This window comes from Miscanthus floridulus, chromosome 14 (assembly GCF_019320115.1).
Source record: "Miscanthus floridulus cultivar M001 chromosome 14, ASM1932011v1, whole genome shotgun sequence".
NCBI classification, from domain to species: Eukaryota; Viridiplantae; Streptophyta; class Magnoliopsida; order Poales; family Poaceae; genus Miscanthus; species Miscanthus floridulus.
In genome coordinates, this window is record NC_089593.1 from 78766907 (window position 1) to 78791358 (window position 24452).

The 24452-nt window shown below is 41.3% G+C and overlaps 1 long non-coding RNA gene and 1 pseudogene across 1 annotated transcript; both read left to right on the forward strand.

The window, feature by feature from the left end:
* Positions 1-13248: 13248 nt before the first annotated feature.
* On the forward strand, positions 13249-16155 carry LOC136502685 (polyadenylate-binding protein 2-like; annotated as a pseudogene).
* A 6084-nt stretch (positions 16156-22239) lies between these two features.
* Positions 22240-24212, forward strand: LOC136505100 (uncharacterized). The gene is made up of 3 exons (XR_010771090.1): positions 22240-22571; positions 23345-23396; positions 24017-24212. It is a non-coding gene; the product is annotated as an uncharacterized lncRNA (long non-coding RNA).
* The last annotated feature ends 240 nt before the right edge of the window (positions 24213-24452 follow it).

Genomic DNA, 24452 nt, shown 5'->3' on the forward strand with positions numbered 1-24452 from the left:
TAAAGGTAGACTTTTACTGCCGGTTGGTGGATCCAACCGGGACTAAAGGTCTCTGCCACCGCAGGAGCCGTTGGGAGGGACCTTTAGTCCCGGTTGGTGGAGCCACCAACCGGGACTAAAGGTCCCCCCTTTATATATCGGCCGTATCCCTTCTTCCTCCCCGAGCCCGAGCTCAGCACATTTTGAAGCTCACTGCACTAGTGTTCTTCCTCCCTCCTCCATCCATTCTTCGATTCCTCCGTCGATTTCTTCGATTCCTCCGTCGATTCTTCAGTTGTAAAGGTTACCAATCTCATACTCTCATTTTTCACCATTGTCTTATCTCATTTTGTTCACTATATATATATGGTTCTTTATTGTGGTTTTTTTTCATTTGTAAGCAATTTGAGCTCAAAATCACTTCAAGCTTGCATATTTACATGAAGGAAGGTTAAAGTAGCTATTAAAAACTAGTATTCACCGTTTATTTGTAGCATGCATAGCACACTTCATTGTTTAGAGATATAGAGAATTTTAGAGTTTTTTAATTTTATTTGTTTATAAAATGAGAAATTTATAGTGTATTAAAAAATGAGTATAGGGACTAGTGCCTCCGACTGGTATGATAGATGCAATGCAAGGCCGTGCAATAGAAAGCAAATCCGTTCTCTTTTGACGATACGCCCGAACAGCCGGGCCTGACAGATTTGGTGGTTGAACGGGTCCGTCGGCCGTCACCGTGCGACTGTACGACAAAGAACGGCATCGATCGACCATAGTATTTTATTGTCCGGAGTCCGGTCCGGGGTGCAATGCAACGCAATGACAATTGACAATGCGTTGCTAGGTCAAAATATGGTCATTTCTATGGACTCCGCGACTAAACATTTTATTTTTAACTTTTTATGAAATGAAAAATTTAGAAAATAGTTAGAAAATTATAGAAAATCCGTACTAGTTGAACTTGCGGACCGTGTTCAGCTCGGCAAGCATGTTCTCTGCCGAGCGGTAACGGACATCAAGGAGGAGCTTTGATTCTACGAGGGAGAGCGGCAACGGTCGTGGAAGACCGTGTTCCCTTCCTCGTAGAATCGGAGCTCTTCCTTGACCAAGTACGTATTAAAACATGTTTTTGAGCTATAAATCCTGCTGGCCGTCTTCTTCCTTCCCTAGCCCGCCCGAGAGCTTAAGTTCAAATTTAAGCAGTGTTCTTGCTCTTTCTCCATCCATTCTTCGATTCCTCCATCGATTTCTTCGATTCCTCCGTCGATTCTTCGGTTCTAAAGGTTACTCTCATGTTTTATCATTGTCTTATCCCATTTTGTTCACTATATATATATATGGTTCTTTATTGTGGTTTTTTTCATTTGTAAGCAATTTGAGCTCAAAATCACTTCAAGCTTGCATATTTACATGAAGGAAGGTTAAAGTAGCTAGTTGAACTAGCGGACCGTGTTCATTTCGGCGAGTATGTTCTCTGCCGAGCGGTAACGGACATCAAGGAGGAGCTTTGATTCTACGAGGGAGAGCGGCAACGGTCGTGGAAGACCGTGTTCCCTTCCTCGTAGAATTGGAGCTCTTCCGTGGCCAAGTACGGTGCCGTCCGGTGGAGAAATGCCCGCCGAGATGATCACGTAAGCAAGGTCAACTAGTACGGATGGTTATTTATTCACACGTCCCGATATCGTCGCAGTAGTTTGTCAATCACCGTACCCAAGCGTAGTATATATATAAATATAAACGATAATCGATTGTTATGTGTGTACACTCCCATTCTTCGGTTAATTTGCGGAAATATCATGTGAATTACTTACCTGCCGCAGTAAAAGACGAGAACACAATGACCATTAAAAATATCATTGTTTAGAGATATAGATAATTTTATAGTTTCTTAATTTTATTTGTTTATAAAATGAGAAATTTATAGTGTATTAAAAAATGAGTATAGAGAGTAGATGGCAACTGCTTCCGGGTCCTCGGCCTCTCATGGGTTTCCAAAGCGACTTAGGCCGGGCCTCCCTCTCATTCCATGCGGCAAGTGTCGTGATGAGACGAAGATTGTGATGGAGTACCAAGTGAAGAAGGAGGGTCCCAACAAGGATCGTATCTTCTACAAGTGTCCGGATCGCAATGTGAGTTATTTTGTCGTATTTAATGATTATGGTTAGTTTATACCTATTTTCATGATTGTTGTGATTAAAGTTCTAATTTTTTGTTTTAATTTTAGTGGGATGGCAGTGGACGATGTTCAGGCTTCTACTGGGAGGAAGAGTATGTTGAACTCGTGCAAAAATATCTTGCACAATAGGCAGATATGGCGGCTAATGAGGCAGTGATCCAGCCGAAGAAGCCCAAAGATGTTGCACAATCGGGGGATCTGTCTGTTTTAGTTGAGATTGGTCGCGAAATCCTTGTCCTCCTGAAATGTATTTTAGCTTTAGTTCTTTTAGTGGTAGTTAGGATTGTCTACATTGTAGCGATGCTTTCATAAATTTGTACCTTTTGTGGTGGCACCATTGTTGTATAAATAATTAATTATGATCTAGGTTTTAATATGGTATTTATATCATGTAATGCAGATGAGCCGGCATTGGATGTACAATGCTGATCGCCGCTCCCAAGAGTTCATTGACGGCGTGCATTCTTTGTTACGTGCAGCTGAGGCAAACAAACGCGACGGTTTCATGTGCTGCCCATGTGCCATATGTAAGAATACGGAGGAATATCCTTGCTCAAGGACTCTTCATTCACACTTGTTGAAGTCGGGTTTCATGCCAAACTATATTTGTTGGACGAAGCACGGAGAAACCGGCATTGTAATGGAAGAAGGTGAAGAAGAACAAGGGGACGACAATGATATTATTCCCGATGGTGCGTGCTTCAATGATACTGCAATGGGAGAAGCTGAAGATGAGGTAGCCACAGAAGATGAGCCTGCTGATGATCTTTGTCAGGTCATTCGTGACGCACAAAGAGAATGTGAAAGTGAAAAGGAGAAGATCAAGTTCGAGCGGATGCTAGAAGATCACAACAAATTGTTGTACCCAACTTGTGATGCAGGGCAGAAAAAGTTGGGAACCACACTAGAATTGCTGCAATGGAAGGCAAAGAATGGTGTATCTGACAAGGGATTTGGAGAGTTACTAAAAATCTAAAAGAAGATGCTTCCAAAGGACAATGAATTGCCCGCCACAACCTATGAAGCAAAACAAGTTGTCTGTCCTATGGGGCTAGAAATCGAGAAGATACATGCATGTCCTAATGACTGCATCCTGTACCGTGGCAAAGAGTACGAGAAATTGGATGCATGCCCGGTATGCCATGCATCGCGGTATAAGATCAGGCGAGATGACCCTGGTGATGTTGAGGGCGAACGTCCGCGGAAGAAAATCCCTGCCAAGGTTATGTGGTATGCTCCTATAATACCACGCTTGAAACGTCTGTTCAGAAACAAAGAACATGCAAAATTGTTGCGATGGCACAAAGAAGACCGTAAGGTAGACAATATGTTGAGACACCCTGCTGATGGGTCCCAGTGGAGAGCAATCGACAGAGAATTCCTGGAGTTTGCAAATGATGCAAGAAACTTAAGGTTTGCTTTAAGTACAGATGGTATCAATCCTTTTGGAGAGCAGAACAGTAGTCATAGCACTTGGCCTGTTACTCTAAGTATCTACAACCTTCCTCCTTGGTTATGCATGAAGCGAAAGTTCATTATGATGCCTATGCTCATCCAAGGCCCGAAGCAACCTGGCAATGACATCGATGTGTACCTGAGACCACTTATTGATGAACTTCTCATTTTGTGGAATAAAGAAGGTGTACGTGTGTGGGATGAGTACAAACAGGAACACTTTGATCTGCGAGCATTGTTGTTCGTAACAATCAATGATTGGCCTGCTCTAAGTAATCTTTCAGGACAGTCAAACAAGGGATATAATGCATGCACACACTGCTTCAGTGATATTAGAGGTGTATTCTTGAAAAAATGTCGAAAGGTCGTGTACCTTGGCCATCGTCGATTTCTTCCTGCAAATCACCCCGTAAGAAAGAAAGCCAAGCATTTTAAAGGGAAGGCAGACCACCTGACCAAGCCTCGCAACCGAACCGGTGAGGATGTACTCGATATGGTCAATGATGTGAAAGTCGTCTTTGGAAAAGGACATGGCAGCCAACCTGTTCCGAACGACGCTAACGGTCACGCACCCATGTGGAAGAAGAAGTCCATATTTTGGGACCTACCCTATTGGCAAGTCCTAGAGGTCCGCAGCTCGATCGACGTGATGCACCTGACGAAGAATCTTTGTGTGAACCTACTAGGCTTCATGGGTGTGTATGGAAAGCCTAAGGACACATTTGAAGCACGACAGGACCTGCGTTGTTTGAGAGAAAGAGACAACCTGCATTCAAAAAAGACAGATGATGGACGCCATTACCTACGTCCTGCCAGCTACACTCTAAGCAAAGAGGAGAAGGAAATCATGTTTGAATGCTTAAACAACATCAAGGTACCATCTGGATTCTCCTCGAATATAAAGGGTATTATAAATGTGCCAGAGAAGAAATTCTGTAACTTAAAGTCCCATGACTGTCACGTTCTCATGACGCAATTACTTCCAGTTGCATTAAGAGGAAGTCTACCTCCAAATGTACGTCTAGCCACCGTGAAGCTATGTGCATTCCTCAATGCAATTTCTCAGAAGGCAATTGATCCAACTGATCTAGCTAAACTACAGAATGATGTGGTTCAATGTCTCATCAGCTTTGAGTTGGTGTTCCCTCCTTCCTTCTTTGATATCATGACACACCTCCTAGTTCACCTAGTCAAGGAGATTTTCATTCTCGGTCCTGTGTTCCTACACAATATGTTTCCCTTAGAGAGATTTATGGGAGTCCTGAAGAAATATGTTCACAACCGTGCTCACCTAGAAGGAAGCATCGCCAAGGGCTATGGAATAGAAGAGGTCATTGAGTTCTGTGTTGACTTTATTCCCGACATTGACTCGATTGGTGTTCCTGAATCGAGACATGAGGGGAGACTAAGCGGAAAGGGGACACTAGGGAGGAAAACATATATTGGTACAGATGATGATTATTTCAATAAAGCGCACTACACAGTTCTACAGAACTCCTCTTTGGTAGATCCGTATGTTGAGACACACAAGGATCTCTTACGATCCGAGTTTCCAGGGAAGACTGATGCTTGGATTACACGTAAGCACATGCAAACTTTCGGCGGTTGGTTGCGAAAAAAATGTCAAGGTGATGAGAGCATCCATGAGCAACTGTATTTATTGGCTATGCAACCATCATGGCATATCGTCACATACAAAGGGTACGAGATAAATGGGAACATATTCTACACAGTAGCCCAAGATAAAAGGAGTACCAACCAAAACAGTGGTGTCCGCATAGATGCCACAGACCCGAATGGGAATAAGCAGACATATTATGGCCGTATAGATGAAATATGGGAACTAGAATATGCACCTACTTTGAAGATCCCATTGTTCAAGTGCCAATGGGTCAAGGTGACTGGAGGCGGAGTAACAGTAGACAACGAGTATGGAATGACAACAGTACACCTTAGTAATATTGGGTACAAAGACGAACCATTCGTCCTTGCCAAGGATGTGAATCAGGTGTTCTATGTCAATGATATGTCTACCAAACCAAAAAGAGGGAAAAACGATAATGACTCAACCAAAGAGCCAAAGCGCCACATAGCTCTTTCAGGGAAAAGAGTCATTGTGGGAATTGAGGACAAGTCGGACATGTCAGAAGATTATGAAAAGGATGATCAAATTCCGCCCTTCAAAGTGAACAAAGACCCTCGCATCTTGGTAAATGATGAGGACACTCCATGGTTACGACGCGATCATAACCAAGGGACATACGTAAAGAAGAAGTTCACTGCTGTGCCCACTTGATGATATATTATTTAATGTAGTGTGTGTTTGAGAAATTATGTAATAATTGTGAATTCAGATGTTTATTATGTCGTGTTTCAAATTAAATCAATGTTTGATTTGGTGGGATTTCTCTCTCGAAAAGTTAAATTAGGATATTGAGTGATGAAAAATTAAAATATTAACGTTCAAATGATGTGAAAACAAATTTCCTGTCTAAAACCAATAGTTTTAATAATTTTAATTAAACACTACATTTTTGCATTAACGAAATAAAAAATATTAGTTAGATTATGTTTTATAATTATAACAAAAAATAAAAAAAGTTAGGTTATAGATTTTTCTTATGTGTAATAAAGAAAAAAATCCATATTTTTAACAAAATAATTTTATGCCTTTTATTTAATTTACTATGTATTTAACAAGGCTATTGCATTTCTATTAAAAAAATTTGCTTAAAACATGCGGGAAACGAAACTGCAGCCCACCTTTACTCCCGGGTGGGCTTCCCACCCGGGAGTAAAGGTGGGCTACAGTTTCGTGGCCCGCCAAAAAAAACCCTTTACTCTCGGTGCGTGTTACCAACCGGGAGTAAAGGTATACCTTTACTCCCGGTTGGTAACACGCACCGGGAGTAAAGGTACCTTTACTCCCGGTTGGTAATACGCACCGGGAGCAAAGGACCTTTACTCCCGGTGGGGGGATAGCACCAGGAGTAAAGGGGTGTGGCCTATATATACCAGTGCCATCTTCTTCCTTGCGTTCTTCACCGATTCCTCTGCCCTGCGCCCACGCCACCCGGCCCACCGATTCCACTCTGCCCTGAGCTAGAAGACATGTACAACCTTTACTTGATGATATTTTCAATTAAAATAGTATATGGCCCCAAAATTATGCTTTAAATTTTTTAGTTTTTCAAATTCAATTTTAAAATTTTTCAAACGATTCTTTAATCATATACTATATAGTGTGTGATGGGATTAAAACTTTGTATGTAAGCACCAAGCGTTTCTATGTATACGGCGGAGCACCGCCGCCCTCGTTCGCCCTAGGGTTTAGGGTTTATACGGCGGAGCACCGCCGCCCCCGTTCACCCATGTGTACAAACATATATATGGCAGAGTGGAGCACCGCCACTCTCGTCACACCGCCCTTTCTCTCTTCTTCCTCGCGCCCATGGCCCTCCACCGCGCGCGCCCGTGGCCCTCCACCGCGCCCGCCCGAGGTGAGTTCTCGTCTCTCGGCTTTCGTGGCAATGAGAAGACAACGCTAGCAACGATGAGAGCAATCTTACCGTACCTTTCAAGCCTTTCAAGGTTCAAGCCTTCTGTTGGTAGCTAGGGAGCGTGGGCTCGCCACAACCATCGCAGACCCTGCCCTAGATAGGGTACGGGGGTTCAAGGAGCAAGCGGATGAACTCCATCTTGCCGTAGCCATAGAGAGGATGCACAAGAGTGTCATCGGCGAGCGCGCAACGTGTGTGGAGAGGATGCACAAGAGAGTCTCGTGGTCGTCAGCACACCGGCCCGCCTCACGTCGTCGTCGTCAGCACACCGGCCACCGTGCCGACACGTATATATACGTCATTTGTATTCATATGCATGTATGTATACGTCGCAGAGCATCACCACCCTCGTTCGCCTATGCGTTTCTTTGTATACGGCGGAGCACTGCCGCCCTCGTTCACCCTGTGTACAAACATATATACGGCAGAGTGGAGCACCGCCACTCTCGTCACACCGCCCTCTCTCGTGGCCTAGTCGATCAACATTCGTATTACGTGTTGGCATAAGATATATTGTCCAAACATATATACTAGGGCGAAATGCATATTGTTCATAGATTTTACGCATGTAAGCAAAGATTTGACGTACTATATATTGATTTTGTTTTTTGAAGCTAGATGGCCGACTCGAGAAACATGGATGAGGAGGAGTTGATGATGAATTTGATCAACACTGGCACTCAAATTGCCGGCGATGATGGTGCTAAAAATAACATGCAAGAGGATGTAGATGACGGGAGTCAGTACTTAGCTCTTGAACAAAATGAGGAACAACATATTGGCCAAGTATATATTTTTTATTATTAGCTATATATATTATCATATGTCTTATGTGTGCTCATGATATTAAAAATAATGTTTATGTTTTGTAGCCCTCTGGATCGACATCAACAACTACAACGAAGAGTAAAAATGTTCGAGGTCCCAAAAAGCCATTGGAGGGCCGCTTCATCATCTCGGAGTTCAATGTGGATACAGGCGAACCGGGGGGGCAAATAAAACGAAATTCGTGCACCACTGTGGTTATCTTGTACGGGACCGGCTCCCGATCAGTACCCACGAATGGAAGAAGAAGACCAATGCTCCTCATATCAGTTTTGTCTCCGATCGTGACAAGACGTTAATTTGGAATGATGTCTTGGAATATTTCACGCTCCAAACAGATGGTTATGATGATATAATAGATGGTGATGAATTGAAGGAGCGAGTTAGGGATTGGGCAATGAAGAAGATGGCCACCCAGTTTCAGACTTGGAAGAAACACCTATACACGACGTATGTCAAGAAGAACATAGCACCAGATTTTACTGTCCCATGCCTGATCTCAAAGCAGAGGCCCTATTGGGATGAGTTTGTACAGTACAAGACATCGGAAGAGGGTGTGAATCGGGTGATAAAGAACCAACGTAATGCCCAACAGAAGACATACCACCATAACTTGGGATCAGGTGGCTACCCGACTGCCATTAAAAAGTGGAACAAAATGGAAGCAGACCTTCTTGCCAAGGGTATCTCACCACAATCACTCGAGTGGGGAGAGCGTGCAAAGAATTGGTTTTTCGCTCATGGGGGAACACTAGACCAGGAGACAAGGAAGTGCGTTTATGGCGCAAGACTGCAAGAAGCAGCAGAAAGATTGTTTTATGCTCAGAGAGCTACTGCTAGTGGTGCGTTCAGGCCCAATAGAGAGAAGGATGAATTGACATACACCATCGGGACTATTGAACATGGTGGCCGAACTAGAGGCAAAGGAAGTGTCTCATGGGAGCATGGATTCCCTCAGGACAGACCTTCCTATAGAAGCCGCCAGAGAAAGAAGGAAGAAGAGGCACAGCGGCTCTAGAAGTTGGAGGAAGCGGTGCGTGAAGCACAGGAGCGGGAAAAAAACATTGAAGCGAGAATACAGGAGGAAATCAGAAGGCAAGTGCAAATAGCAGTGAGTGCAAGCAAGCAGGCATCAGAGCCAGGAATCAACATTAGCCAATCTGTTCAGTTGAAAAGCAGCTGCGCTTCCACAGAGATACCAAAACAAGGGGACACAGGACTGCGCTTCCCTGTGGATGACATCACTGAACCTTGTACATCGTGTGAGCTACACATTCCGAAGGGGAATTCCACAATCAAGGTGGCTATCGGTCTTGTTAATCCTATCGACCGAACCAAGACAACAAGGATTCATGGGAATATAATCCAAGAAGGATATGCTACCATCTCGGTAGATAAAGCTGAAAAAGGTTTTAGTGATTTGCCTCTTGACATTCCTGGAGGTGATGGCGAGAAGACTCTCGAAGAAGCAGAGAAGACATTCATTCTATGGCGCAAGCGCTGCATCATCATTCCCGAGATGTTGCCTCCACCTCCTCCTGAACTACCTCACCATAGGTGCGGATGAAAACACTACATCATTAATTTATATTGGCTTAAATAATTAACAATCTGCTCATAATAATATGTCATTCCTTTTTTGTAGCAGATCCTCCCCCAACCTAAGTCTAATTGTTCAATCGCCAGATCATCATAGTGCTCTGCACGATGACAATGTGTTGGAAGGCGAGGCTGCATCCACACCATCTCCAAGGAGGTCTCCAACGCCGCAGCCGCCACCTCCAAGGAGGTCTCCAACGTCGCTGCCACCACCTCCAAGGAGGTCTCCAACGCCTCCCCTGCCCCCACCTACCAAGAAGCCAAGTACTAGCAAGAGGCCAGCCCCGCAAACGAAGAACCAGCCCCCGCCGGCAAAGAAAGCCACCGTAAAACCAAGGGATATTCCACTACTAGAAATGTGTTCATCAATGACGATTTAGTCGTGACGCTTACAAATTTCGTCACAGAACAAGCGCCTTCTATGATGAAATTTCCAGCTTCGTCATAAGTAACAAGTGACGGAGCTTTGGCACGAAGAATAATGACGAAAACAAAAGAATCGTCATAAAACAACAAAACTAAATCGTCATAGATTGTTTGGCTCGTGTACCACCTCGAGGACGTGGTGCCGTGGTCCCACCAGTAGGTCCCACCTCGAGGACGTGGCGATGTGGTCCCACCATTGGGTCCCAACCTCGAAGACGTGGCGATGCGGTCCCACCAACGGGTCTCAGCCTGAGGACGTGGCGGCGAACAAGTGGGGCAGCGTGGCCCACACGGTCCAGGTGGACCTGCATCCTGCCGCCTCCCTTTTTTTTGCCAAAAAATAGCGCACGCAGGGAGATTCGAACCCGCGACCTGCTGCTAGACATGTTGGTGCGTTACCACTGGAGCACTCGCCGTTTTGTGATAAAGGCATGCATGTTTTTCTATTTGTAAACGCATAACATGATAATTGATGATTTTTTTCCTAAAATTTTCTAAAATCATTCTCTATCAATTTATTTTGTTGGTTTTGTCAATATATACATATGAAAAGTTTGAGCAATTTAAATTTTGAATTTTAAAAAAATGCAACTTCAGACAAGATTTTGGTTCCCCAAATGATTTCAGCTGAAAAAGTGATAAATACCCAAGTTGAATAACTCATCAAGATCTACAACTTTTGTATTGGTCATTTCTTCATATGACAAAGTGGTAACGACATTGTTCACAAATGTGACACATCTCTCGTAAGGTTTTATAAACTATATGAGACATGTGTAAGATTACTGAATAATGTGTGCTAAGAATTTGTTAAATGAAGAAATGACCAAAATAAAAGTTGTAGATATTCATAAGTTTAACAACTTTTCTATTCATCACTTTTTATGTTGAAATCATTTTGGGTCTCAAATTTTGGTTCGAACTTGTTGTTTTTCAAAAATTCCAATTTGAAAGGTTCAAATTTTGTCAAATGACAAGATGACTAAAATAAACGTTGTAGATATTAATGAGTTGAACAACTTTGGTATTCATCACTTTTTATGGTGAAATCATTTTGGGTCTCAAATTTTGGTTCGAACTTGTCATTTTTTAAAATTTCAAATTTGAAAGGAGCAAATTTTATCAAATGACAAGATAACTAAAATAAAAGTTGTAGATCTTGATGAGTTTAACAACTTTTGTATTCATCACTTTTGCATATGAAACCATTTAGGGTTTGAAAATTTGGTTTAAACTTGTTAAATTTTAAATTTCAAATTTTAAAATGTGTAAAACATTGTCATATCCAAGTTTGATCAAACTTAAATGCTGAAGCATGATTTTAGAAATTTTTAGGAAAAAAACCATCACATTTGGAGTTAGTATGAGGGAGAACAAGTAGTTACAAAGTTTACCCACAGATTAAAAAGAGAAATCACACTGTTCTAAATGATCCTTACATGATCTTAGTGAACAGTGTGATTTCTTTTTTTAATCTGTGGGTCAACTTTGTAACTAGTTTTTCTTACTCATACTAACTCCAAATCTGATGATTTTTTTTCCTAAAATTTTCTAAAATCATTATCTATCAATTTATTTTGTTGGTTTTGTCAATATATACATATGAAAAGTTTGAGCAATTTAAATTTTGAATTTCAAAAAAATGCAACTTCAGACAAGATTTTGGTTCCCCAAATGATTTCAGTTGAAAAAGTGATAAATACCAAAGTTGAATAACTCATCAAGATCTACAACTTTTGTATTGGTCATTTCTTCATATGACAAAGTGGTAACGACATTGTTCACAAATGTGACACATCTCTCGTAAGGTTTTATAAACTATATGAGACATGTGTAAGATTAGTGAACAATGTGTGCTAAGAATTTGTCAAATGAAGAAATGACCAAAATAAAAGTTGTAGATATTCATGAGTTGAACAACTTTGGTATTCATCGCTTTTTATGTTGAAATCAATTTGGGTCTCAAATTTTGGTTCGAACTTGTCGTTTTTCAAAATTTCAAATTTGAAAGGTTCAAATTTTGTCAAATGACAAGATGACTAAAATAAAAGTTGTAGATATTAATGAGTTGAACAACTTTGGTATTCATCACTTTTTATGTTAAAATCATTTTGGGTCTCAAATTTTGGTTCGAACTTGTTATTTTTTTAAAATTTTAAATTTGAAAGGTTCAAATTTTGTCAAATGACAAGATGACCAAAATAAAAGTTGTAGATCTTTGTGACCTCTACAACTTTGATGTTTATCAAATTTTCATTTGAGATCATTTGGTGTCTCAAAATTATTTTAGTAGTTTTGATTTTAAGGGGATGCCACATGAAGAAACAAAAGAACTCCTTTTAGCTTCATTGTTAGAGATTTTCCGGACTCTTTGAGTTGAACTCTTCAACACCCTGCTTGTGTATTGTTGTGTCGCAAAGCTGTTCTATAGTTATGAGGTTGGTACATGTTCTAAAAAATAAATTATACATTTAAAAAACAAATCCTAAACGTAGAGGTCACGGACCGAAAAAATATACAACGTAGCTTACCAAGGACTCAAGTTCGCGGCGCCGCGAGCATCCCACCCCCTCCCCCCAATCACTCTCTCATCCCCGGTCACTCTCTCGTCTCCTCCGTCTATCTCCTCGTCTTCCCCATCTCTCTCGCCGTCGTCGCCTTCTCCGCTTGGCCCTCGGGCTCGACAAGCGTGCCGCCAAGAACACGCGCCGCCTCCTCTCTCTCTCTTAGATCAGACATACTTTGTCCGTGCAGCAAATGTCTTAATCAAAGTTTATGGCCTCGGGATGATGTAAATGACCATATACACATTTATGGAATGTCAGCTGCATACTTTGTTCGTGAAAAAAAAATTGTGCTAAAAAATATGTATGTTATATAGCATTTTTGATAAATAAAATATAGAGTATACTGCTAGCACCTTCGTAGCAAGCACGTGGAGCCCCCGTTCAGCTCGGACACATAGGCTTTCCCACGCGTCCCGATCGCCTCCGTCCACTAGCGTCCGTATCCGATCCAATGGCCTCAGAAGATGAAGGTTTTGCCCTAGGCGGTACAAATAGCGCGCCTCCCCCTCCGCGCCGCCAACCGCGCTCTTTCTCTCTCCTCACGATGCCGCCGTTGGGAGCCCTGCCCCGGGAGAGCCCCCAACCCTTATCAAACCCTAAATCAAAAACTACCCCAAAAAATCCGCAAAAAACCAGAAAAATCCCAAAAATCACCGCTTGATCGGAGATGGCGGCGCAAGGGCAGGTGGCGGCTGGATCCGCGTCCGAGTCCGGCGGCTCACCGGCTGCCTCAGCTGCGGCGGCCGCGTTCCCGGCGACTTCGCTCTACGTGGGTGACCTGCACGAGAGCGTGCAGGACGCGCAGCTCTTTGACGTCTTCAGCCAGGTCGGCGGCGTGGTCTCCGTGCACGTCTGCAGAAACATAAACTCCCGCAAGTCACTCAGGTACGCCTACGTCAACTACAACAATCCCGGCGACGGTGAGAACTCCTCTACAGTATTCTCGATCTATCGGTTAGGGTTTTGGTGCTACGGATGCTGTCGATCCCTTGCGAGAAGCCGTCGGATTTGGGGCCTCTTAGGGTTTAGACGCTGAATACTCGATCGGTTGTCTCGATAATGTTGTCATGCAATTAGGGTTCGATGGCGTTTTGATGCGATTAGGATTGTAGCTTCTTTTGGTGTCTTGGTTGTGATTGCAAAATGTTTTGTCTGGTACGTGCTGTTTGGTTCCTATAGAATTGTAACGCAAATGGAAATAAAAACAGATATGTTGCCATAACATCGAAAGCTGTTATTCCTTTGGGTTTGCGTTACAAAACCTACTACCAAACAGCGCCTTAGTGGCTTCATACGGTTAGTATTAAACTTATCTCAAAATAAGGAGGTTAGCCTGCTTCGGTGCCCGCATAAATTAAGGAGGTTGGCCTGTTGGGTGCCCCCAAAAATTGAGAATTACCTTGCTGGATAGATCCTGTGGGATAACTTGAATAGGTGCCAATACTTTAGAGGAGTTGTGTTTTTGTCCTGTGCAAGTGTTTCCTGTGCTGTTCATGTGAAGTTAGTGGGATTTGTTTCATTCTATTGAATTCATGTGGCTTAATGTGCTGTTCGATCAGGGGAGATGTTGCCTTGTGATGTTCGATATATGTATATATATAATGTTGGCTGATTTGTTGCAACCTCAGATTATGTTATGGACGCCAAAGAACATCTGTTTAGTTACCAGAAGATATATTTTTAAAATCTTATTATTGTGCTCTATCCATGTTATTTATGTTATGCTGAAGAGGTCTGTAAAAACCGTACAGGAAATATTATAGTTGCCCTTTGGTCCTCAATTGTGGCCACTTGCTTTCTGACCAACTCTTCTGCATACTACATTTCACTTTGGAGCCCCTCCCTCTCTTTATTCTTTATGGCCTTGTATTGATCAGAGATTTATTGCAGCTGCACGGGCACTTGAACTGCTTAACTTCACTCCTATCAATGGAAAGCCTATCATCAGGATCTTGTATTCTAACCGTGACCCCAGTTCCCGCAAAAGTGGTGCAGGAAATATATTTATTAAGGTGTGTTCCTCGTTTTTATCCTGTTTGCTAAACTCCTTGCTAGGTCATCTGTAGACTACGCCAACTTGGGACTAGAAGGTTCCATTAGTGGTGTTCTAAATCTTTATACGCCACATTGACTATTCCAGTTGTGATACCTGACCCCCTCTATTCTAATTTGGCAGAATCTTGATAAGTCAATAGACAACAAAGCTTTATATGACACGTTCTGTGCATTTGGGAATATCCTTTCATGTAAAATTGCAACAGACCCCTCAGGAGAATCAAGGGGCTATGGTTTCGTTCAGTTTGAGACGGATGAATCTGCTCAGTCTGCTATTGATAAACTCAATGGGATGCTTATCAATGACGAGAAAGTGTATGTCGGACCTTTTGTTCGCAAGTAGGACAGGGAAAATGTTTCGAGCAATTTCAAATTCAGTAATGCATATGTGAAGAATCTGTCAGATACTGTTACTGATGATGAGTTGAAGGAGATGTTTGGAAAATATGGGACCATCATCGGAGCAGGTGGAGCATCTCCTTGAAGATGATGATCAAGGAGATAGTGATGATGATGACACTGAATCTGATGAGCAGCCACAACCCCTGGCAACTAAGGTGCTTCTTCTATCTTGAAAGTACTAGATGGGGAATATTTGCATTGCATTTGAATGTTTTTAATCTGTTCTTTAATATATGCCCTTGCTTTTAGATGCATCTTGTTTCTTGCATAATCCAATATAGCTAGACATACTTGCTAAATAATAATCCTATGTTGTTGACTTCTACTTGTATTCAGTTACCTGACAACAAATAAATGACTCATGATTGCATACCTATTTGGCATCAGTTTCTGTCAATGTAGCATAGGTTTTTATTTTTTAAAATACATCTTGTGTGATATTTCCTCCTCAAATTAATGCAATAAGTATCAACTAATGATGGGTCATTGCTGTTTCAGTCAAATATGGAAGCTTTGAGGACAGAACCTGTTGATGAAGGTGAGAAGCAGTGTCCAGTGTACAGGTTGTGTCCCAGGTGCTCTCCCAGAACAGCTCAAACCTTTTCCTGAAGAGTGTTGGCATCAAACCAGTGCCATCCTCCAAATCATCATCATCAAATGAAAGCGAGCTTCGGGAACAACTAGCAGCTGAAGCTACGGCTGCTGTACAAGGTGAAATCGATGAACTCAGGAAGAGAAGTGAAGAAGCTTGAGGAAAAGCTGGCGAGGACACAAAAGGAGATGGAGGAGTACAAGAAGCTGACAGAGATAAACAACAAGGCAATGGAGGAGAACAATGCGCTGCTCAAGCGTATCTTGGCCATCAATAATGCTTCTTCGACATGAGCGCTGTTCGTAGCTGCTGGTTCATTAAACAAGGGGTCTGCTGGTGATTTTGTTTATGTAGTAACTTATGTTGCTAGTGGTTGGCAACTTTTTATTATTTCCTGTGATGTTAATGTGAACTGAGATGAAACTAGTAGTTCAAATGTGATGTCTAGTGAGTTATGTGAACCGAGTTTAGAATTGTTGATTAAGTTGTTGGTCATTGGAATACTGGATCTGTTAATTTATGAAAGCTTTTGGTCATTCCAGTATTATTTGCATTCTGTAATGAAATCAGCATGTCCACTTGTGATGAATTATCTGACCTTTCTGTGACGATTTGGTAATTGATTCTATGACGAATTTCTATTTACTTCAGTGACGAAAATGAGAACCTATCACAGCAAGCCTTGTGGCCCAATAAAAAGTGGACACGTGGACCATCCACATCACTGGCCACGTCAGCTGCCATGTGGTCGGACACGTCACCTACAATGTGGACGCACCACGTGGACAAGACACGTCAGCTGCCAGCGTGGCAGACGTCGTCTGGCCGCCTAACAGATGGCAAGTCATGACGAAAAAGGGGCTATATCAATGACGAAAATAGATCGTCATAGAAAGAATACACTTCTATGACGACGACCATTTCGTCATAGAACAAATGCACATCTATGACGAAAATAGACGTTTCGTCACGGTAGGTAAAATATGACGCGCATTCAATGACGAATACCATATCGTCATAAATTCATCATAAAATAATATATGTGACGATTTTGGAGTCTTCAGTGACGAAAGAAGAGCATCATTGATGTACACATCCCTAGTAGTGTTCCCAAAATAATATCTGAAGAGAAGGAAGAAGTAACTGATGCATATAAAAAAGATATGTCCAAATTCTATGACAAACTTAAAAAGGATAAAGAAGCAAGGAGTAACCCGAAGAAACCGTACTTCTTCGTAGCTCCAGATATTCTAAGAAAAAAGGTGGCTTCTTACCAGCAACAACAGCGGGAATCTCGTAAGCCGTCTAAAGCAACGGACTATGACCGCACTCTCACCAAGTCAATTGAGACGGCACAGAAAAAGAAGCGGGCAGGGAAAGGAGTTGCACAACTCGGACAACAATCGCACCAATCAGTCCCCCCGCTAGTTGTTAGTAATGAATATGGTTCGAATTTAGGATTAATGCATCAGGCAAACATACCTCCGGATGTCGATTTGGATCACCTTGGTGAATTTATTGAAGAGACTGGTCTCGACCTTTACCAGATGTTTGGTGATGGAAACATTGAGAGTGCGGCGGAGGTTGATATTTGGAAGAAAAAATATGTACTAGGCCAGAGTCTATACAACCCTCAAGCCTTAGGTGATCTGGGGACGCAAATGTACCTGCTAAACAAGTGGTACATGTAGGCGTCTACTGGTTGAGACTTCTGCGTTGGTGTCAGAATTAGAGACGAACATTGGTTCCGTGGCGATGATGTTATGTATGTTGACTTTGCAGAATTTCATCAACTATGCCACCTGACCTCTCTGGACAAAGTTATCATTAGCTGCTATTGCCTGTAAGTAATAATTCTTTCGATCTATTATTAAACACATCATATGTGTGTATATGCATATAAATTATCCTAACAAGTACTATATATATGCAGATTTACAATGACAGAGCTTAGAAAGAAAGGTTGCAATGAAATTAGTTTTGTTGATCCTCATATAGTATTCAAAGACCCAGTGACTCCAATGCCTAATTGGAAGTCTGAGTCAGAGAGTAACCTCATGAACTTCTTAGTGAACCAACGCCACAAGAAGGATATACTCTTTCCCTACAACTTCAAGTGAGTGTTAATAATGTTGATCATCCTTAATGGCTCATATGTTGATTCTAGTTAATTAATGAGTGTTATGCGTTATATCCTATAAACACATGCAGCAATCACTGGATATTGATGGACATCGATCTGGTGAAAAGTCACTTGATAATCTATTACTCGATGAGAAAACCACAACAAGACTACCAAGATATGATAGATATTATCCAGAGGTAATTTTGGTATCTCTAGCAACTATATATACACACAAACATGATGATTAACTATATCTGATAACGTGGCAAATTTTTTATTGGGCAGTGTTTGGAAAACCTTTATTGAGAAGCAACACATGGAAAAATGTAAAGCGCCACTGAATGTAATCCCTTTGAAAGTAAGTCCCCTAAATCGCATCATCTTTATTAATTAAACATATAGCTTTCACCGGATCACCAGAAAGGATGATAAATCTTTTCTCGTAAAGTGGTGTCTGAGGCAGGAATATGAGAACAACTACTGTGGTTACTATGTTTGCAAGTTTATCAAGGTGGTCTCCCGAAGAACTCCTACAGAGACCCTCAAAGTACGTTAAAAATACACTATATATTCATTTAATTATTATTATTGATTGTGTTACTATGTCTTTATATATATATATATATATATATATATATATATATGTATATGTATGTATGTACATATATTAATTTATTTTCCTTTAATTCAAACCTGTAGGCTCGATGGTTGGAGGAAAAGGTCATACGGCAAGACCAAATCAAAGCAATTCAAGAGTCTATAGCCGGTTTTTTTAATGACCAGGTCATCGATTCCAAGGGCGAGTTCTACTTCGACCCAACACTGCCATGGAAGCCAAGTTAGAGGATGAGAGGAAACTTGTTATATCACAACAACTGTAATGCAATCTTTTGTAATATATGCACATGAAATAATATAATGTAAAATACACATATGCATGCATGCATGTAAATATATATATGATGCATATATATATATATATATATATATATATATATATATATATATATAGATTCTATGCTTGAATTGTGTGATTTAATACGTTCATGCTTGAACCAAAACATACTATACGCGCGTATAAATGTATAATTAGCAGCGTACAATACGACTTCGAAAACCTATTTTGAAAAGAAAACAAAAAATGAAAAGAAAAGAAAAAAAAATTAACCTTTAGTCCCGGTTGGTATTACCAACCGGGACTAAAGGGTGCCGTCCTCGTGGCATGTCAGGAGGCACCTTTAGTCCCGGTTGGTGTTACCCACCGGGACTAAAGGTCCCCCTTTAGTCCCGGTTCCTGACCCGGGACTAAAGGACCCCCCTTTAGTCCCGGATGCTTGCTCCCGGGTGGGGAACCGGGACTAGAGGGGGTTCCCCACCGGGAGTAAAGGCCGTCTGTGTACTAGTGTAGACGACCATGCTGAATATTATTTAAATTTGCCTACTTTGTAATGCTTTATTAAACAGTAAGATGTAGTGCGCAAAAATATAATCTTGCTTCCTTTCATAATGGTTTAAAGATTCGTAAGGTGGAGTGAGCAGAGTACACTGATAAAAATTTCACAAATTTGGATGTCCTGACACTCTGGATTGTTAGCTTGCTGCATGTAATCAATCATTTCAATTTACTTCCGGCAAACCATAACTTGTATATTTCTAAAGTTTTTGTATATGGCCATGAGAGTGCTATTTATTTTTAGACACACTAACAAAGATTGATTTTGATATTTTGGACACACTGATATGATTTCATATTTCTCTTTTGACGAACCATAATATACTATTCCAGAGATTAAATTGAAAGCCAAAGAGATTATACTTTTCAATAAGCGAGGAGACATGTTCTGCTTAATATACTCATGTGGCCATGTGGCCACTGTAAATAACACGACGAGTAGAAAATACGTGGGAAGGTAGGTTTGCTGTATTAAATATTAATATATAGAACCAAAGCATGGGACATATAAATAACAGACTTCCTTATTTGATTTAAAAGCGTGGCTATAAAAAGGAAAGGGAGAGCCCAAGAGGAAGTATGTGTGTGTGCCACTTTCAGCGGAAAGAAACACAACAACGCAACAGAAAGGAATCCGTTACAAATAGGAGACATAAGGAATCGTAGCATGCTGAGCCTATCATGCATCCTAGAGTTTTGCAGTGTGTATGCCAGTGGCTAAGCGCACTATATGGATTAGGCGCACTGTGCTGACTATACATTGTGCTTCTGTCCAGAGGTATGGTGGAGTTCAACTGTTGAAAGTAGAAAAGCCAGAGGCGCAGGTGTGTTCTAGTCAACAGCACATAATTAAACAGATAGTTGGACATAGATTATCTTTTCTTGGTAGAACTGCAATGGGTGGCAGGAGGAGTTATAACACCTACCATGGCATCTAGAGATGTTAGCGTGTCCTTGTGCTACGAGTGTTCTGCCTAGCATCAGTATCGCTCGGCAGATGTGCGTTCACATGGGAACACGGATGTCGTATAAGCGAGTCTGGGTCATGCGTAGAATGATCGAGCTGGATAACACAGTTGTATGGGGTCAGTGCCCGCCGATGTTGCAGCCAGTTGGCAATGCTCTTGTGTTTATTGCGTCATATATATGTGAAATCAAAGAGACTAAAAACATGGAATATTTTGCAGCACCAAATCGGGGTTTCCATTGTGTTGGCATGCAGGTGATTGCCCTTGTCTGTTGTAGTTCTGCTTGCCATTGGGTATTTGTTGACCTATTTCAGATTAGATGAAATTAAACAATTGACCTGCTGAAATGAAATGATTAGCTTAGCACCATACAAATAAATGCTCTATCTGAAGTATATCAAGCCATGCTAACTTAGCTTGCTCCGTACAGTTGAGCAAGCAAGGGAGCTATTCTCATTTTCAATGGGGCAGTGTTATTTGCACTCAAGAGGTGGAATGGCAACCACTACATCAATGCAGCCTTTGTTAGGTAATTAATGGAGTAATTTCACGATCGAAAGTGGGCGCTGGATTATTTTATTAACTTATCTTGTATTAATAAAATGGTTCCTTCTTATGGAGTTGGTTATTTACTTAGGACAGGCAGTAATTAATATTTATATATTATATTATCCTTTAAAGGCACATGTATTGTACATCCAGCGCTGCAGGGGTGCATCATCACACTGCAGCTCAGGTTGGCCTCCCTCAATATCTATAGCTCGTCTTTTGAAACCAAATAAAGGGGAGGTTTCATATAGAGAGAATGTTTTTGCTTCTAGATTCCTTCCAGTTTTCATGATGTTTCTCACACCAAATAAATTTTCTTTTGGGATGGAAGGCCTCAGGATTGTATGGGATATCACACAAACCTCTCCGTTGTGTAGGCCTGCCTCGAAGAGCAACAAGTAGTTACCGATCTGAGACTGGAGGCGACGAATTTGTTTCCCTTCTTCTCCAGCAAGGAGACGACCATACAATAGATAGGATGCTGCGGAGCATGTGGTGGAGTGGAGAATGGATCTGGTGGCCCTGAATACATTATGGGATATCGATGCGGTGTGTCCAGGTCCATTGACAGGAGATAAGCATGGGATGAGTCCAAGGCTGGGCAATTGATATCGATGTGGTGTTGTCAATCTTGTCTCCGTTCATATGGGATGCCGCTCTACCTCATTCTTGTGATGGTGCTTCTCATCGTGCATTACAACACAACTATAGAACATGTCTACAACACAACTATAGAACAAGTTTTTTTTTGAAAATTTCAAAATGTGAGTTAAAAGATCCTGAGAACTTGGAATGGATATTTTGGCCCCTAAACACCAATGGAAATGTTGGCAACTAAAAAGTTTTAGATCTCATCAATGTCGACAATTTATATATAAATTTGTTTCCATCCATCTTCATATGAAAAGTTCTGCACTCATTTATAATGTAAACCTTTTTCTAACCAGCTCTGAAAGTGGTATTTCTAGCTGTGGTTGTTTAAACCGGACACCTCATGCTAAGGCATGCCAGGGGCTGTTGGTGTATAGTAGAGGCGGGGATGTTATCAATCGCCTCCGAAAATAAAAGGAGCTGCTTCCCAAAACTCTGTTTTAGTGTTGCATTCAAACAATAATATTCTCAATCGCTGTAAAATAATGTTTAATCCAAAGCACTAGAATATCAATGTAACACCTACAATACGTTTTTGTTTGTGTTAGGAAGTATAAAGTGGCAAAAAAATAATAAATGTTTTATCCATCACTTAAATGAACGATCAAAGACCATATATAGATGCGTAGGCCTCGTCGAATGCTTTCCATTTGACTACTCATATGCATCGTTTGGAGTTTGGACGACGAAGATATAATTTTACAAGGTTTAATAATGGAAAAAGAAAAAAAAAACTGCTACAGTAACGGTGCCTGATACCATCGTGGTCAAGTCGGACCTTTCTGTTTCTATCTTTTTCCCGAGCCGTACTTTTCTTTTCCCAAGCGACGTGTGCAGCCAGGCCAAGGCTGCTCGTATCCAGCAGAGCCACGTCCAGGAAAAAAAAAGAAGGAAGGATGAGGGCAGGGCCTAGGGTTTCGCCGCCGCCGCCAGTGTCGGCCGTGGTGCCCGTTCTTCCTCCCGCAAAACCAGTTAGGATCTATCCCATATCTTGGCTAGCCCATCGATCTCTTGCTTCTCTTGCTGTCTGTGAGGGCTTTGCCATGTTTGGCATAGATCGGAACGGCAAGACCTTCGTAGCGGCGAGGATGGTTGCGAGTTGGAGACGACAGGAAGGTGAAGAGAAGGGGAGGAAGGATTAGTCGCCGGGAGTTTTTCGGCGTCGTGCTCGCTGTGGTTTTCCTAGGTGAGAAGCCAAATATGAAACCCTTCTTTTGATCAAGTTTTGTGGATTAAAGCGCTTGTTTGGATGGGGTTTAGTGGAGTAATCCTCGAAATCAATTTCGTCCATATTCTGAAATTTCCGTCAGACTGAGCTGTCCCTGTTCATCATTATGTTTGGGCATCTTAGAGGCTTTAATAACTTTGGGCCTGTAGACAAGTTCTAGAGGACTTCAATATCTTTCTCTGGATGCCAAGAACACCATCATAGCCCCTATATTCTGGGAGATATCGCTTTTACAAATAGACTGTTTTTTTATGGCGGAAATCTGGACAGTTTTAGATCTAAGCAGTTTTTGACCATTTAAATGAAATAATTAGATCTTTTGATATGAACGAAAGTTGTAGGAGTTTTGTTAAGATTTCCAGATTGCTAAATCTTATAATTGTTGAATTAGTATATCTCCAGTTATGAATTTTTGAAGTTTGATGTTCTGTTTTAGACGTCAGAAATATTCAGTTATGTTCCATGGTTAATTACACCATGTTGGATACCTCTTATGCGAAACCTTACAATACAAAAGTTGTATATAACGGAGTTTTACATAATCTGGTGAATTTTGGGAGTTTTTGGATATGTGGACTAAAGTCTACGAAAAAGAGAAGAGTTAGTGCTGCTGTCTTGATCGGTAGCGCAAATGGTAGATGCTTAAATGTCGGGTTTGGGCGCTCTATTGCCTATTTGTTGTTGTACTTGCTTGTATGTTTGTGCTTGTACTGAGTATTGCTTGTGATCAGGTGGTAGCACTTCGGAATGTCGCTAGTGATTTTGATCTCCTTCGGTAAAGAGGCAAGTGAATGTAGCGGTGGTTTGCTATCATTTTGGCTTGTTATTTTCATTGCCTATAGCTTATTGTCTATAAGAATGTCATACCACTAATATCCAAAACTTGTGACCTTGGTTATTTCAACCTTATTTAATTGTGGTCTTATTTATTTATTCATGGTGGTGCTGTTATTCCATATTGCTATATGTGGTTAGCCCACAACCCTGAAGATGAAGTTGAAGTATCATTTGTGGTGTATGTTAATCTTATTGCAACATGCCAAGTGCATTGCATCATTCATTTGCATTGGAAGTTATGTCGTTGACCTATGGTCACGACCGTACCGGTACAACATCATGGGATGCAGCTCCACACCTTGTTGGGTGTGCAGGCATGAGACATTTTGCATTGCATTCATATGCATTCCCGAAGTATATTATTGAAGTGATCTATCCATGTTTTTATGAAGCTCTACCATCTGGCTATGTTCCAAGTTGGAAGTCTCTCATTTTATTTTGATATCATGTCAAGTGAAAACTCCATGTTAAATTGATGTTTAATTCAACTTGTGATTTAAATGGCTTGTCAAAACAAGTTTACTTGCTAAGATGTTTCATCTCTCACCCTTGCTTTACTCATCCAGGTACTTGATGCTTGCTTGGAAGGGAAGGGGATTAGCTGCACGTCACACACTTCTTTTTTTAGAGTCTTCATGATTTAATACTAAATAATTGGGTTATGTTCATTAGACTTGAAAGTGAATGTTTTAAGTGTGGTTGTTAAACTTTCTCGTCGGAGCACCTCATATTGGTGTAAGGATGCTCGTTAATGCTAGTCTGGTTCTTTTGGTTATATGTATGTCTTGCTTCCGCGTTGTTTTTAAATACAAAGGAAGTGCTGACAAAGTCTCTATTGGTTAAGTGCGGCTGTTGTTTGTGATGTTTAGTGGCATTCCGGGGTGTCTGTTCATTCTGGGGTGTTACAATCAAGTCCTCAGATTCCTGATTCTATTCTTAAAGCTGAAAAAAAATGTCCACTCACAATGAAGCATGGGACATGCATATAAAATGTAGACATCC